Raw genomic sequence first — 12,436 nt, forward strand, 5'->3', positions numbered from 1 at the left:
CACAAAACCGAAAAGACGAAAACCAAAACCGACACAAAAAACAAAACAAAAATCCAAATAGAAAAAAAAAAATAGTAAAGAAAAACAAACTCTGTTGCAACTCTCTGCAGCAGCAGCAGCAGCAACAATTGAAGCTGGCGATAAATGTCAGTCAAAGCTCCGGCCACGCCCCCTCCCCCAAGCCGCCCCTCGATTGGCTGACGCATAACTGGAAAAGCTGCGGCACAGTCACAGTTACAGTCGCAGTCACAATCGCAGCGAGATTTTCCACTGCGATCGCATTATTTATGCTTATGAGCCAATGTATCTATCGGATACAGATGACGCTGCCACCGCCGTTGACTCGCTTTATTAATTTCAAACGGCTCGTGAGATTGACACCATTTTCCGACGAGGCACTGATGACGCCGTCGTGATGACGACACCGCGAGGCCTTCAGAATAAGTAGTTTACGGATTGCCTGGCAGGGTGCATGAAAGAACTATGCAAATTACATCACGTAGTCATCGGAATAGCTTATCGACTTTACCAAATAGAGCTTGGCATTTCCAAAGGCAAAAGTACTATAGGAAAATTCGAGATTGTCGCAAAATCTTTTCTGGCATACTGCATTTAAAAGCAAATCTTTCTTTATTTTTATATTCTTTAGAATAGCTATTAAAAACCTTTTTCTATAGTTGCTTCATGTATAACTACAACAGTGAAATTTTCTGCGAATCATCGCACAAGTCCGGGTCTTAACTGTAATATCGTGTAATTTGGTAGTTACATAGCTCAGCCAATGGCCATGCACTTGGCATATGAAAAGCTCCAATTAACGCATTGAGAAATCGGAGGAAAATCAATTGGGAGCGAGCGAAGAAATTTGAAAGAAAGCCTCGAATACAAAGCAGGCAATACACTCCTTGAAGAAAATTGGAAAAGAGTTTCAGAGCGTCGAAATGGCTATAAATTCGAACTTAACCTTACGGAAAGTGTAAGCTGGTGGAAACGTTGCGGTAGGAAATTACTTTAATTTGTTGATCCCCATTGTTGCTGCGGCCTCAGATGAAACTTGGCTAACTGAATGAGTAAATGAGTGGATGAGTGGATGAGTGGATGAGTGAGTGACTGGACTGGCTGACTGACTGCTTGACTGACTGGCGGCCACATGTTTTCACATGATTTCCACACGACGGACAGGTGAAAAGCAAGGTAAAAGAAAACCAAGTACAAGACCAAGACCAAGACCAAGACCAAATCGAGACAGCAAAGATTCACTGGAGCAAGAAAAAGAAACCGGGCTGGCAAAATACAAGATATACGAGAAAAATGGAACCCAAAGGGAATGTTTGGGAGGGAAAAGTGTTGACTGGGCCGCGGGTTAAGAAGAGTCAAGCCCAAGATTTGACGCGCTGTCTAGGCAATTCCTATAGCCCCAAGAGTACAAAGACATAGCCACAGGCAGGGATTTTCCTCTTCGGTTTCCTACCCAGAGGAGCACCAGACAATTGATCTATCACATTGAAATGGTTGCGTTGAGTGGAGCTTGTCTCGTTTTGTTTTGGCTTGAAAAGGGTGTTCTTTGGCTTCCTTCTTTTCTCGGTTTAATTGTTTCTCAAAATGCAAATTTGAATAATTATGAGTAGGGGGGAATCCACCGGTTTTGCTGGCTGACAACTGATTTGTGTTGACTTAGAGTAGCGACCTTCCATGGATGATGGAATAATGGAAGTGGGCATCAACAATGCCTAGCAGAAGAGGAATAAGTTGGAATTAAGCGTAATTAATTTGGGATTTTATGATAATGTAGGATGACAAACCACGGATTAATACAAAAAAATTTTAGGCAAAACTGATACTTAAGTACAAAAAATACTTAGAAGGTATGCTAAACTAATTCTATTTAAATAAAATACATATAAAGTATTACGTATTTATGTGACTAGCAACATTACAATTACTCTTATTACGTTGCTGATACTAATGTGATGGAGTTTCAGATGCCGCAAGAAATATGCCATAAATTTAATTAGTAGTTCTTCCCACCTTTTATCCCATCATATAGCCTGGGAACCTTTTCGCCTTTTCGCCTTTTAGCTTTAGCTCTCCAGTGCCTCAAGGTCATTTGCGAGCGTTGCTGCGAGCGTTGGTCTATAAATATGCATGTCTGATATGGCGGCATATTACAATACTTATCTCGAACACAACAGAACCCGCCCTAGCACCTACACACAACCACTATGTACAGTGTGTATCATATGTATGTATGTATGTACATGTATATAGTACGAGTATGTACGAGTTTGAATCTGGAATCCCAATCTGAATCTGAGTGCAGAGACGAGTGAATAGTTCATTGCTCCCCTTAGAGCGAGAAAATCTTAGGAAAACGGGGATTTTAAGGGGATGCACGACAAGCGGCGACTTTGGGGCGACGCCAAGACGCAACAAAACATCGAAAGATACTTTACACAAGTAACCACATTTATCGTAAGAATAATATGATTATAATAATAATTATTGCTTGATTATTTAATTAACTTCTCTTTTTAAGAAACTAAGATATACCAATTTGTAACTATAACTTCTGCAAACAGTTGCGTATTACAGAAACTTACTTATTAATAAGTTACTTATTAATAAGATTGACATTTAATACCATAACTTCCACTTTGACCTCTGCTGTATAAAACTACGACCTGTTAGCTGCAGTTCATAAATCTTGGCCCTCATTACTTGCTGATACTTATATTTCTGCCCTCTTCGCTGATCCTTCGCCTTTTGAGACTTGCCTCACATTGTTTGGCACTTGCAGCTACCACTTTACGATGACTATTTTAATACTAAACTAATGAATGCGTTGCAGGCACGCCGAGTTCCCTAACTTCCCAAACCCACACTTCGCATTTTTGGACGACCAATGCTGGGCAGAAAAAATATATTTATGGAAAATTTTCCCTACCACTTTGCTGCGAAGTGGTGGACGACGGCAAGACCCTTTTTGGAATTACAGACCATTGCTAATTTATGCGCCTTTTGTATGATTTTTCATTTGGGTTTTATACTTTTCTTTTGCTCGGCCAAGGGTATTCCCCATTTCCCTCATCCATTTCCTATCCCATGTCCATCCTGGGTTTCACGTTGCACGTTTCTTTTGTGCTCCGCTACCAGTAACTCGCACTTGAATTCACTTATATTATATTTACTCATATGTGGCAGCCGCAAGGAAGTTCGTGAAGAGCGGCCAACTTCGAGGGTATGGGGATTGTCTAGGTGGTTCGTAGCCACTAATTGCATGATGGGCCATGTAATGGGCTGTGGCTGGGCGTGGCATATCGCATAATGTGTGTATACAGTTGATAGACATGAATGGGAAAGTTTGTTTTCGGCCAATGAGTCCGAAACACGGATTAAATTAAAGACACAAAGGAACCAGTAGTGGCTACAAAAGGATAAGTTAATGATAGATAGTAGTCAGTTAATATACTTAACATATCTTTATAATGGAACTTAAAACTTCCATAAATATATTTATTTTAATTATCTTGCACATATGAGCCATCTGTATTACTCCTTATATTAAGTTTCATTAGTTAAGCAATGGAGTATCAAGTTTTCATCAATATTGGTAGCAAACTGAAATTATTAGTTTCACTCCCACTCGTTAGCCTTCTCATCATTGGGGGCTGTTAAATTTAGTGCCTCCACTTCAGATTTAATTACGATCCAACGCCAGAGAAGATTTCTGCGGGAAAATGCTAGGAAAATCAACGATGCTGTGAAAGAGGGGAAAGTGAGAGAGTCAGACTCCTCGAATCGCATTCGGTTTCTGTTGCACACATGTTATTGGGGCCCTGCCGCCCATTTTTCCCCTATATCAGCCAGCTCCCCAATATCCCCCCGAAATTCAGCCATCGAGCTCCTTTGTTTGGCAGACAATTTAACATATTTGGGAATTCATTGCACTTTCTTTTATTAATACGCACACTCGGAACAAGGCGAAGTCGTAGTCGAGCACTCGCCCTCTGAGTTCGTCTGGAACATATGTAAGTGCCTGTTCCTCATTCCACATTTTACACAATACACTGAGAACAAATATATAAATATATATACAAATATTTATTTATTATTAAAGAATTCTTATATTTAAAAAGACTTTTATGATTATTAGGTTTAAAGTTAGTATGTTTTTGGGTTCTTCGTTCCTTTATCTCTTTACATAAAGTTTCCTAAGTTCCCCAAAGGTTCTTCATTATTTAGAATGTGTTTTTAAAATTTCTGCCTAAATAGTTATTTTGAAAGGACTTGTATCTCGAAGTCTTTCCGTGTAGACATCCCTATATTCCAGAACGTATCTTTGTCTCAGCCTAAATTTAGTCGCATTCCATACTATTTTCGATGCTGTTGCTGCCCGGCATCTGTTGCTGGCCTATGACTTGATTGTTCCAATTTTGTCTGTGGCCAATGATGGCAAGTCATTGATAAAAATAGAGGAGATCATCCCCTGGATTCCCCCTTTCTGGTACTCCACTCCTTGTCTCTCTGCCCGAAGATATCAATGGGGAAATTCATCAGACTGCCATTTTGAGGGGTTATTTCAAAGGGGAATGGGGGCGAAAATGAAAATTTATCTGCTAATCGCACATCTGTTTGTCACATGAATAAAGTTGGGGGTACTGGGTGACATGAAGTCATTCAAGTCACACGTGTGCATTGTCTTTGTACCAAGATTGGCCTTAGTTGAATACAACTGATGGCAAGCAAACAACTTTTAATAGATCTTCTGGCTCCCATGCAGGCCATTTAAGCCCCCACCATTTCGATTTTACTCATTGCAATTGTTTGTCATAAATTGCTTGGCTAATGAGCAGCGCACGCCAATTCAAAAATGATGACAATAATGCCTTTTGCTAGTAAGATGACGATCTTAAAGTTTTAAAAGACTTAAAAATGAGTAGTTTCCTTTTATAATTTTTAAAGAATTTACCAAAAGTTATAAGCATTATTCTTTTGGTGAAAATATGGACCTTTTTGATTAATATTAATAATAATTACCTAATAGTTATAAATGCACTTGAAAAGTGTAAAATATATAGGACTTTGGGTATATATTTTTAAGCCTCTTAATAGAAGCTATTGAATCGAACCTCGCTTATTAATTTATGCAACTCAGTGCAGCCCCCCATTCAAGCAGTTAGATCTTCTCAGGCAGCTGCACAAATTGCGCAAATTGGTTTGAAACAAATGTAAATATTTATTAAAATTGCGCAAGACGCAAGGCCCCACCTCAACCTCCCGGAATTACAATACGCCTCCCCCTTTTTTTTCCCACCCAGTTTTGTAAATCACTCAAATGTGCACTGGATGCTGATGATCAAGCAAAGCTTAAAACGGCATGATAGTAATCGCGAACAATTCAGTTCAGTGCATGTGCGGGTGGAGTGATCACCGAGTGGGAATGAGAGGCAAGATTATGCACTGGTAAAGTACACTGAAAAAAATAAAAAAAAATAAATGAGTGAAGTATTATTCAACTAAACCGTGCTCGGCATTAGACAAATGAAATCGTGTTTTAGGCATATTAAATTGAATCGGAAATGTTAAATGACCTAAAAATATGAATGCTATTATGTATATAATTTTTTGAATGTTATGTAATAATTATATATTATGGAAAAATCTGTAATAAGCATGAAGAAAATTTACTTAAGTGATCTACTTTACATAATCGTCGTTTGTTTTTCTCAGTCTACCTATATCATGTGACTGAGCTTGGGCCTTTGTTTGGTTGCTCGTTCCCGCGCCTCCCCCTCTCCTTGGTTGTCAAATCCGATAATCATCATTGCAAATAAATATTTATGCGTATGAGTAATCTGAAATCAACAACAAATCTGTCGCATTCCGGCCACATTTATGCGATTCTGCTGATTTATGAGAACAAAACATCATGCGAACAAAACGCATAAAACTTCCCAACAGAGTTCTGAATTCATATAATTACCTAAGTGGGTAGGTGGTGCCTTTTAAAGTGGAGAACAATCACAAAGTGATACAATTTCTCACTCCCAACGAAAAGTTGTCGTGTCGTCATTATCAGTTCCAAATGGTGAACAGCGGGAGGAAAAGCTGATGACGCTCCAACGATTTTCACATTAGATAAAATATTTTTCATTTCAACGTTTCATTTTTGAGGTCAAACTTCGCTTGGCAAAGGTGTGTACTACTACAAAAAAAAAAAAAAAAATAATAATAAAATCTCTTGGGTAACAAAATTTGTTGTTTGTTGCTGCTAATACAATAATTGTTGTTGCGGAAGCGGATGCAAAAACAGAAAGAAAAAACAGAAAAAAAAACATTTGAAAAAAGCTGGAGAAGAGCAGACTGACAAGTTGAAAGGCAAACATGAAGTGCCAGCTACGACGATCACTTATATAGATATAGAAACGCCTGCCCAGTCGTCGGGCAAAACAACAACAACAACAACAACAATAATAATAACTGAAGCAGCTAATTTCTCAGAGGGTGAGGTGAACAAGGTTGGAAATCGGGGGAAAACTCGGAGTTAAGTCGGGGATCCCGTCGAAGAGACCTTGCCTTTGGCCAAGAAGTCTGTTTCAGTCTCCCAGCGAATGAAATGAATTTCCATTGTCTTAAATAAATTTTTTTTTCTGGCTTCCTTAGCTCTTGTTACAGTTAACGTTGCTGTTGTTGTCGCTCTCATTGTTTTTAGCATTGTTGATAATTTCGTTATGGTTGTTGTTGCTGCCGCCGATGGCCGCCTCGCCCAAAGGCCAAGATCGTCGTCATATTAGCGTCCAAAAGTCAACTCTGCTTCGTCGCTTCTTCACCGTCAACACAAAATTGAACAGTGGATGTGCATAAATCAAAAAAGGAAAATTAAAAAAAAAAAACATTTTTTAAATTAAATTAGTTATTATATTTGAATTAAATAGTGATAAATAGCAAACTCATTTATTAGCCACATATACCTTTAAAAATTGTCTAAAAGAGTTATACAAATAAAACAAACACTTTTTATACTTTTTGTAAAAGATGTCTTAGAAAAATTTCATAAATAATCAAAACAAAGTTCAAAATGATTTTCAAACAATTAATCGTTCAAACTATGTATTTAAGCCATATAAACAAGATTTGTCAAACTAAAAATGAATTTATTTAAAAAATATTTGTAACCACTGTGCTCCGTTTTCAGGGCGGCTTTTCAAAAGTTAAAAAAAACCGTGGAACAAGAAAAGCGAAATACAAAAAAATAAAAAACGAAAACCGAAATAAGCGACTGAGAAATATGTATGCGTATAATGTAAATTCCGCAAAGTGCGATGGACAAGCGATGCTTGAAATTAAAATAGGGTCATTAAGCGGCCCATGGTGTGAGCTTGAGCGCGAAGAGGGGGCGACCCAGGGGCGTAGGGGCGGTGGTTTTAAGGAGGGGGAGGGGGGCGCCTTGAAAAGGGCAGCTGAACGTGGAAGTCGTGGGCTTTCTGGCTGGGCTGTGCTGGTCTGGTCTGGTCTGGTTCGCCTCGTAATTGCTCTCTTGGCCATACAAATTTCTCAACAATTATTTTACGAAATGTTTTTCAATCTTCCAACGACTGCGGTCGTAGATCGTCTTGCATTAGGTTTTCCTCTCCACAATGGGGTCCACAATGCAAAAGTGTGAAGCGGTAACCGCTTTAAAGCGACTCAGGTCCACCCAAGTCGGCTCCACCACACTCAGCTTAACCCAGGTGAACCGAGATCGGGCCAAGACTGCCGCCTGTCATATAATTATGATTATGATTATTTGCTGTTGTAATACTCCAAGTGATTGTTGCCACTGGTTGTTGCTGCAGTCGTTGCATTCATTCGCCTGCTGTTCGTTCGCCTGACATTGGCATTTGTTTAGTAATTATAGAAATATCTCTATGTGCGCATAGTTTATATAGTCAATAAGGTCTCCAAGACTCGAGAGTGATCGGATGACGTCTCAATGCTGTTTCATTGGGCTAAAATCGCAGCTAGGCGGCAAATAGCAAAGAAATATGAAAAAAAATACGAAATACTTAACAATGAGGCAAACAAAGGCAAGGTCTATAAGGTGTTTTGGTAGTGCGAGAATCTTTAATGGAAAATTACTGTTCAACACGCTAATGAGGTAATGAATTTCATTCGGCTATGTGGTAATCCAGTTTTATGGAGTTCTATATGCTATATATAAATTCTAATTTTATTCGAAATTTATTTACCAAATATGTAGCTAAACGATATTATTTTTCTATATGCAGCTAACATGAATGTTAAATTTTCAAAATTATTTAAGTACTTCTTTTGCGATGCCAATGGCTTGCATATATTAATCTTAAATCCTAAAACTAATTTTGATTTCTAAGATAAATACTACTTGCTAAAGTAGCTGCATTGTAGATGGTTATTAAATCGTTATTAAATTAAAATATTTTCTACTTTTTTGAGCAATATGCGATCGAGTCGATGTTGTTACCTTAAGTGGAGGATTATTCGTAAAAAAGGTGCGAAGCTGCCAAATGAGTAACGTGCGGCCAACAAATTTACAGTTGTTCGTTCGGCGGTTGCTCGTGTTGTTGTCGCCTGTTTTGGCTGTTGTTGTCACTGCTGTGGTTGTTGGTCGGTTGTTGGTCGGTTGTTGGTCGCATAAAAACCAGTAAGTGATTTCACAGAGTCGCCTGCCAGCGAGCGGACCAGGCAAAACTAACAAACTTTTCAGTTGAAAGAGAAACACAAAATTTGTAACATATTCGACCAAAAAGGCAGCAAAAAATATTAAATTTTTTTCCCCCCCCTCCCCTCCATTTTATTTGTTGGTGCCGCTTTGGGTTTTTATTTTGTTGTTGTGTTTTACACAAAAGCAAGCGGTGGCGTTCAGTCGTTGGTCGGTTCATTGAACTCGCCGGCGTCTTGGACTCTGACTGACTTATTGAATGAGTGAGACTGCAGCAGCAGCAGCAGCAGCAACAGCCGCAGCAAATGCAGCAGCCCCAAAATGCAGCAACAACATTGAAGTCTGCACAGATTATGTCACACATTTTCAGATTGGGGGAGTGCCGAGGGTGGCCAAGGGGAGCAGGGGCATGTTGCACTCGTGGTAGCCATGTTACAACATCAATTGCTCGCGCCAGACAACAACAACAATAGCAACAGCAACAGCAGCAACAACAACTGCGCCCCAATGGAAATCGTATCTCACAGATAGTTTTTTCTTATTGTATCTGTATCTATTTGGTGGGTGGAAACGGGGGGCAAGAAAATGTATCAGGGGACAAACGCACAGAATGATTCATATATGAGTCAAGAACATATCCGGGGGCACATGTACATATTTCCCTATAGCCGAAGTCGAGGGTGGAAATTCCGGAGCTGAAAGTGACAGTATCAATGTGAGGTCGTTACTTCCACTTTCTTTATTCTAGGAAATCTGTAGCAGATTGGATATGTATTACTTTCTTGGCACTCTACTACTCAAGATCTAATGACATCTGCCCTTAATTGAACGCAGTTTATTATAGAATATTTCAAATGCTTGTATAAACATTTTGAAATAAATCTGCAAAAATCTCATTTCTATTGATTACCGTTTGACATTTTCGCCCAAAAGTGCAGAGATTGCATAATCAGTTTCCTGACAGCGCTTAGCCCTCTATCGCCCGTCTGTATCCGCATCTGATGTATCTGTATCTGTATCTGTATCTGAACCTCCTCCGCCATTGTTCGGATTCGGGTGTCTGCAGTGGCGAGTGGGGCAAATAAGTGAAAGTCAAATGGTATTGACGCATTGAGTGCTTGAACAAATTAACTGCGCAATGAGCAACAGCAACAATAACAACAACAACAACAACAACAGCGCATACGCATGTGTATTGTATCTGTGTATCTGCGGCTGCAACTATTTGTATCTTTTGTTGGCTGGAGCCGGGCTGTTTGTTTTTCTGTTTTTTGGCAAATTAATTTCAGCCTCTCTCTCTCTAGGAAGATTATTAAATCCGAAATTGAATTGGGGGAGCAAAAAAAAAAACCCGAGAAAGGGAAACTAGTTTCGTTTTATGCAACGCTCGCGGCTTTCGAAAAGTGTTGAATCATTTTGGGACTATCTTATCAGCGCAAATTGCGAGATAAGATGAGGTAATGCCAGCTGAGTCAGGCTATGAGGCTATGAGGAACTGCGACTTGAACCAGAATCATTTGCAGATATCCTTGGCCGATAAACGAAACGATTCGATGGCCAATATAATGCTAACTGCCGGATAACGAGAAGCGTGAGCGTGAGCAAATTAACGTAATTAATGCGACAAGATCGCATTTGATTTGCGCACACAAATCGTTTTGTAATTCAAATGTGGCCTGCTGTTCGATGCTGTTTGTGGCACTTGAATCACTCTATCCGAGTACATACATACATACATACATATATCTTAAAGATACTTTTGGCAGGTGTTTGTTTTGGCCCAAGCTCTGCGCTTGTGGGGGCGTGGCCGTGGCAAGTCAGAACTTTCACAAATTAATAACACTTTGGTTTTTTTGGAGCATCGTCCGGGTTCAACACACTAAGCTGAAACCAAAAACCCAAAGAACTTGGAGAGCGGCATTTTAATTGAATTCGCGAGGTGAACAGACACAGAAAAACGCGAAGAGATGTGGAAGGGTTGGAGGAGCAGCTGGTGGACCGCAATTTCCAAGAACCCGACGCTCAGAAGATATATTCACTTATGCTGAGCCATCCATGGGTTTGTATCTTTGTATCTTTGTATCTCGGTATCTGAGTATCTGCCAAGTGTGCGAGACGACAGGCGCAAGCAAATAAACCGAGTTTGAGCACAAAAATAAGCAGCCAGGAGTCGAAATGAGCAAATCAGCAAAGTAATAATGAGGAATGGAGCCTGCAATAAATACTTGGGCGAAAGGGTCTCCTTGAAGCTTTCTAATTGTCTAATTTTAAGGAAAAGGCTCATAAGATTAATGACAACTTTAAGCGTATTTAATTTATGGCAAGGGAGCATATTGCTTAGCTTATTACAGTCGTAAAAATTCTATTAATACCCTCAAACTATTTTTCTTATTCAAGTACTATCATTAAATTAGATATATATTTTAATTGTGACTAACTTTGCGAAAACTAGTAGCTCTACCTTAATTATAAGTCTTACCAACTTAGTCAGAAGTTAATGGATTATTAATATCATTATTATACGATGTTCGAGCCCCTTTGAAAGTCCAGTTCTTAAACTGGAACGGAAATAGTATCAGTAATACATGGCAAGTGGATTGCCTGATTCGGAATAGAGTCTGGAAACTCGTTACTTGGTCAATGGCTTCTGCCCAGAAGAAGAGGAGGAGGGGGGCGTGGACCTAATCTCTCCTGGAGGGCAGGCAGCGTCATCATTCGCGAAACATCTGAAACGGTCTGCCAGACCGAATGTCTGTCTGTCTGTGGTTCACTGTACTCCACAACGTCCCCTTCCCTGTCTGAGTTTTCATCTGGGGGCTTTGGTAATTTGTAAATTGGTTCATAATTCGTTTGTTTGTTCGGTGGCTCCACCCGCGTTCTCCTCCTACATCTTCTCGGCCACACTCTTCATCCAACTACTACTTCTTCCAGTGATTCTCCCGCCCCACCAGCTGCTTCATTTGGGGGCCTTTCTTTCTTCTCCCCATCATTGGAGACACTGCGTTCGTTGGCTTCTTTTGTCTGTTTTTCGGTGTTGAAGATGAAAAAAAAATAATATAAAAAAGGGGGAGGACGGTGGGTTTGGACGGGTAACCAGCTAAAAGCTAACAAAATGAAATGGGCACAATCAACTAACTGTATGTATACTTTTTGTTTTCATCTTTATTTTTCCACTCACTGCTTCTTCTTTGTCTTTCTGGTTTTGCGTTAAGACGCGCTTTAATTTTCTATTTCTCGATTTCTCACGAGACTTTGTCTCATTGTCTCCACGCCTCGAAATGTACAAGAAATGTTTGATTTGCATATTTTCGACACTCGCTAATTAATAAACAACAAGCGGGCAAGCAAAATACAAAAAAAAAAAAAACACAAAATTAAACAACCGCAAAAGACAAACGAATTCTGCACTGAGGCGGAATGTTAAAGGTCAAAGAGCTTCCGACAAGGCAATTAGATCATCCGAAACCGATTTTGCCAAGACATTGAAATCTATTGCGTAATGGGAGTTGTCTGGCGGTTTGGAAACCAGTCCAAACAATCATTGCGGATAAGATTTTTATCATTTTTTAATATCATACATTAACACCGAGTGTTAAACACATTTAAGTAATACTTATTCCACCGATAGGTGAGCTTGTTATCACATAGTTAAAACTGTGAAGATCGTCGATTGGCACTAAAAATACAGCTATCATAATAGTTTCTTGATAATGAGATTTCAAGAAATGCATCCCCAGCATCACTAATAAATGTTCG

The sequence above is a fragment of the Drosophila yakuba genome, chromosome 3L (genome assembly GCF_016746365.2).
Source record: "Drosophila yakuba strain Tai18E2 chromosome 3L, Prin_Dyak_Tai18E2_2.1, whole genome shotgun sequence".
Classification (NCBI taxonomy): Eukaryota; Metazoa; Arthropoda; class Insecta; order Diptera; family Drosophilidae; genus Drosophila; species Drosophila yakuba.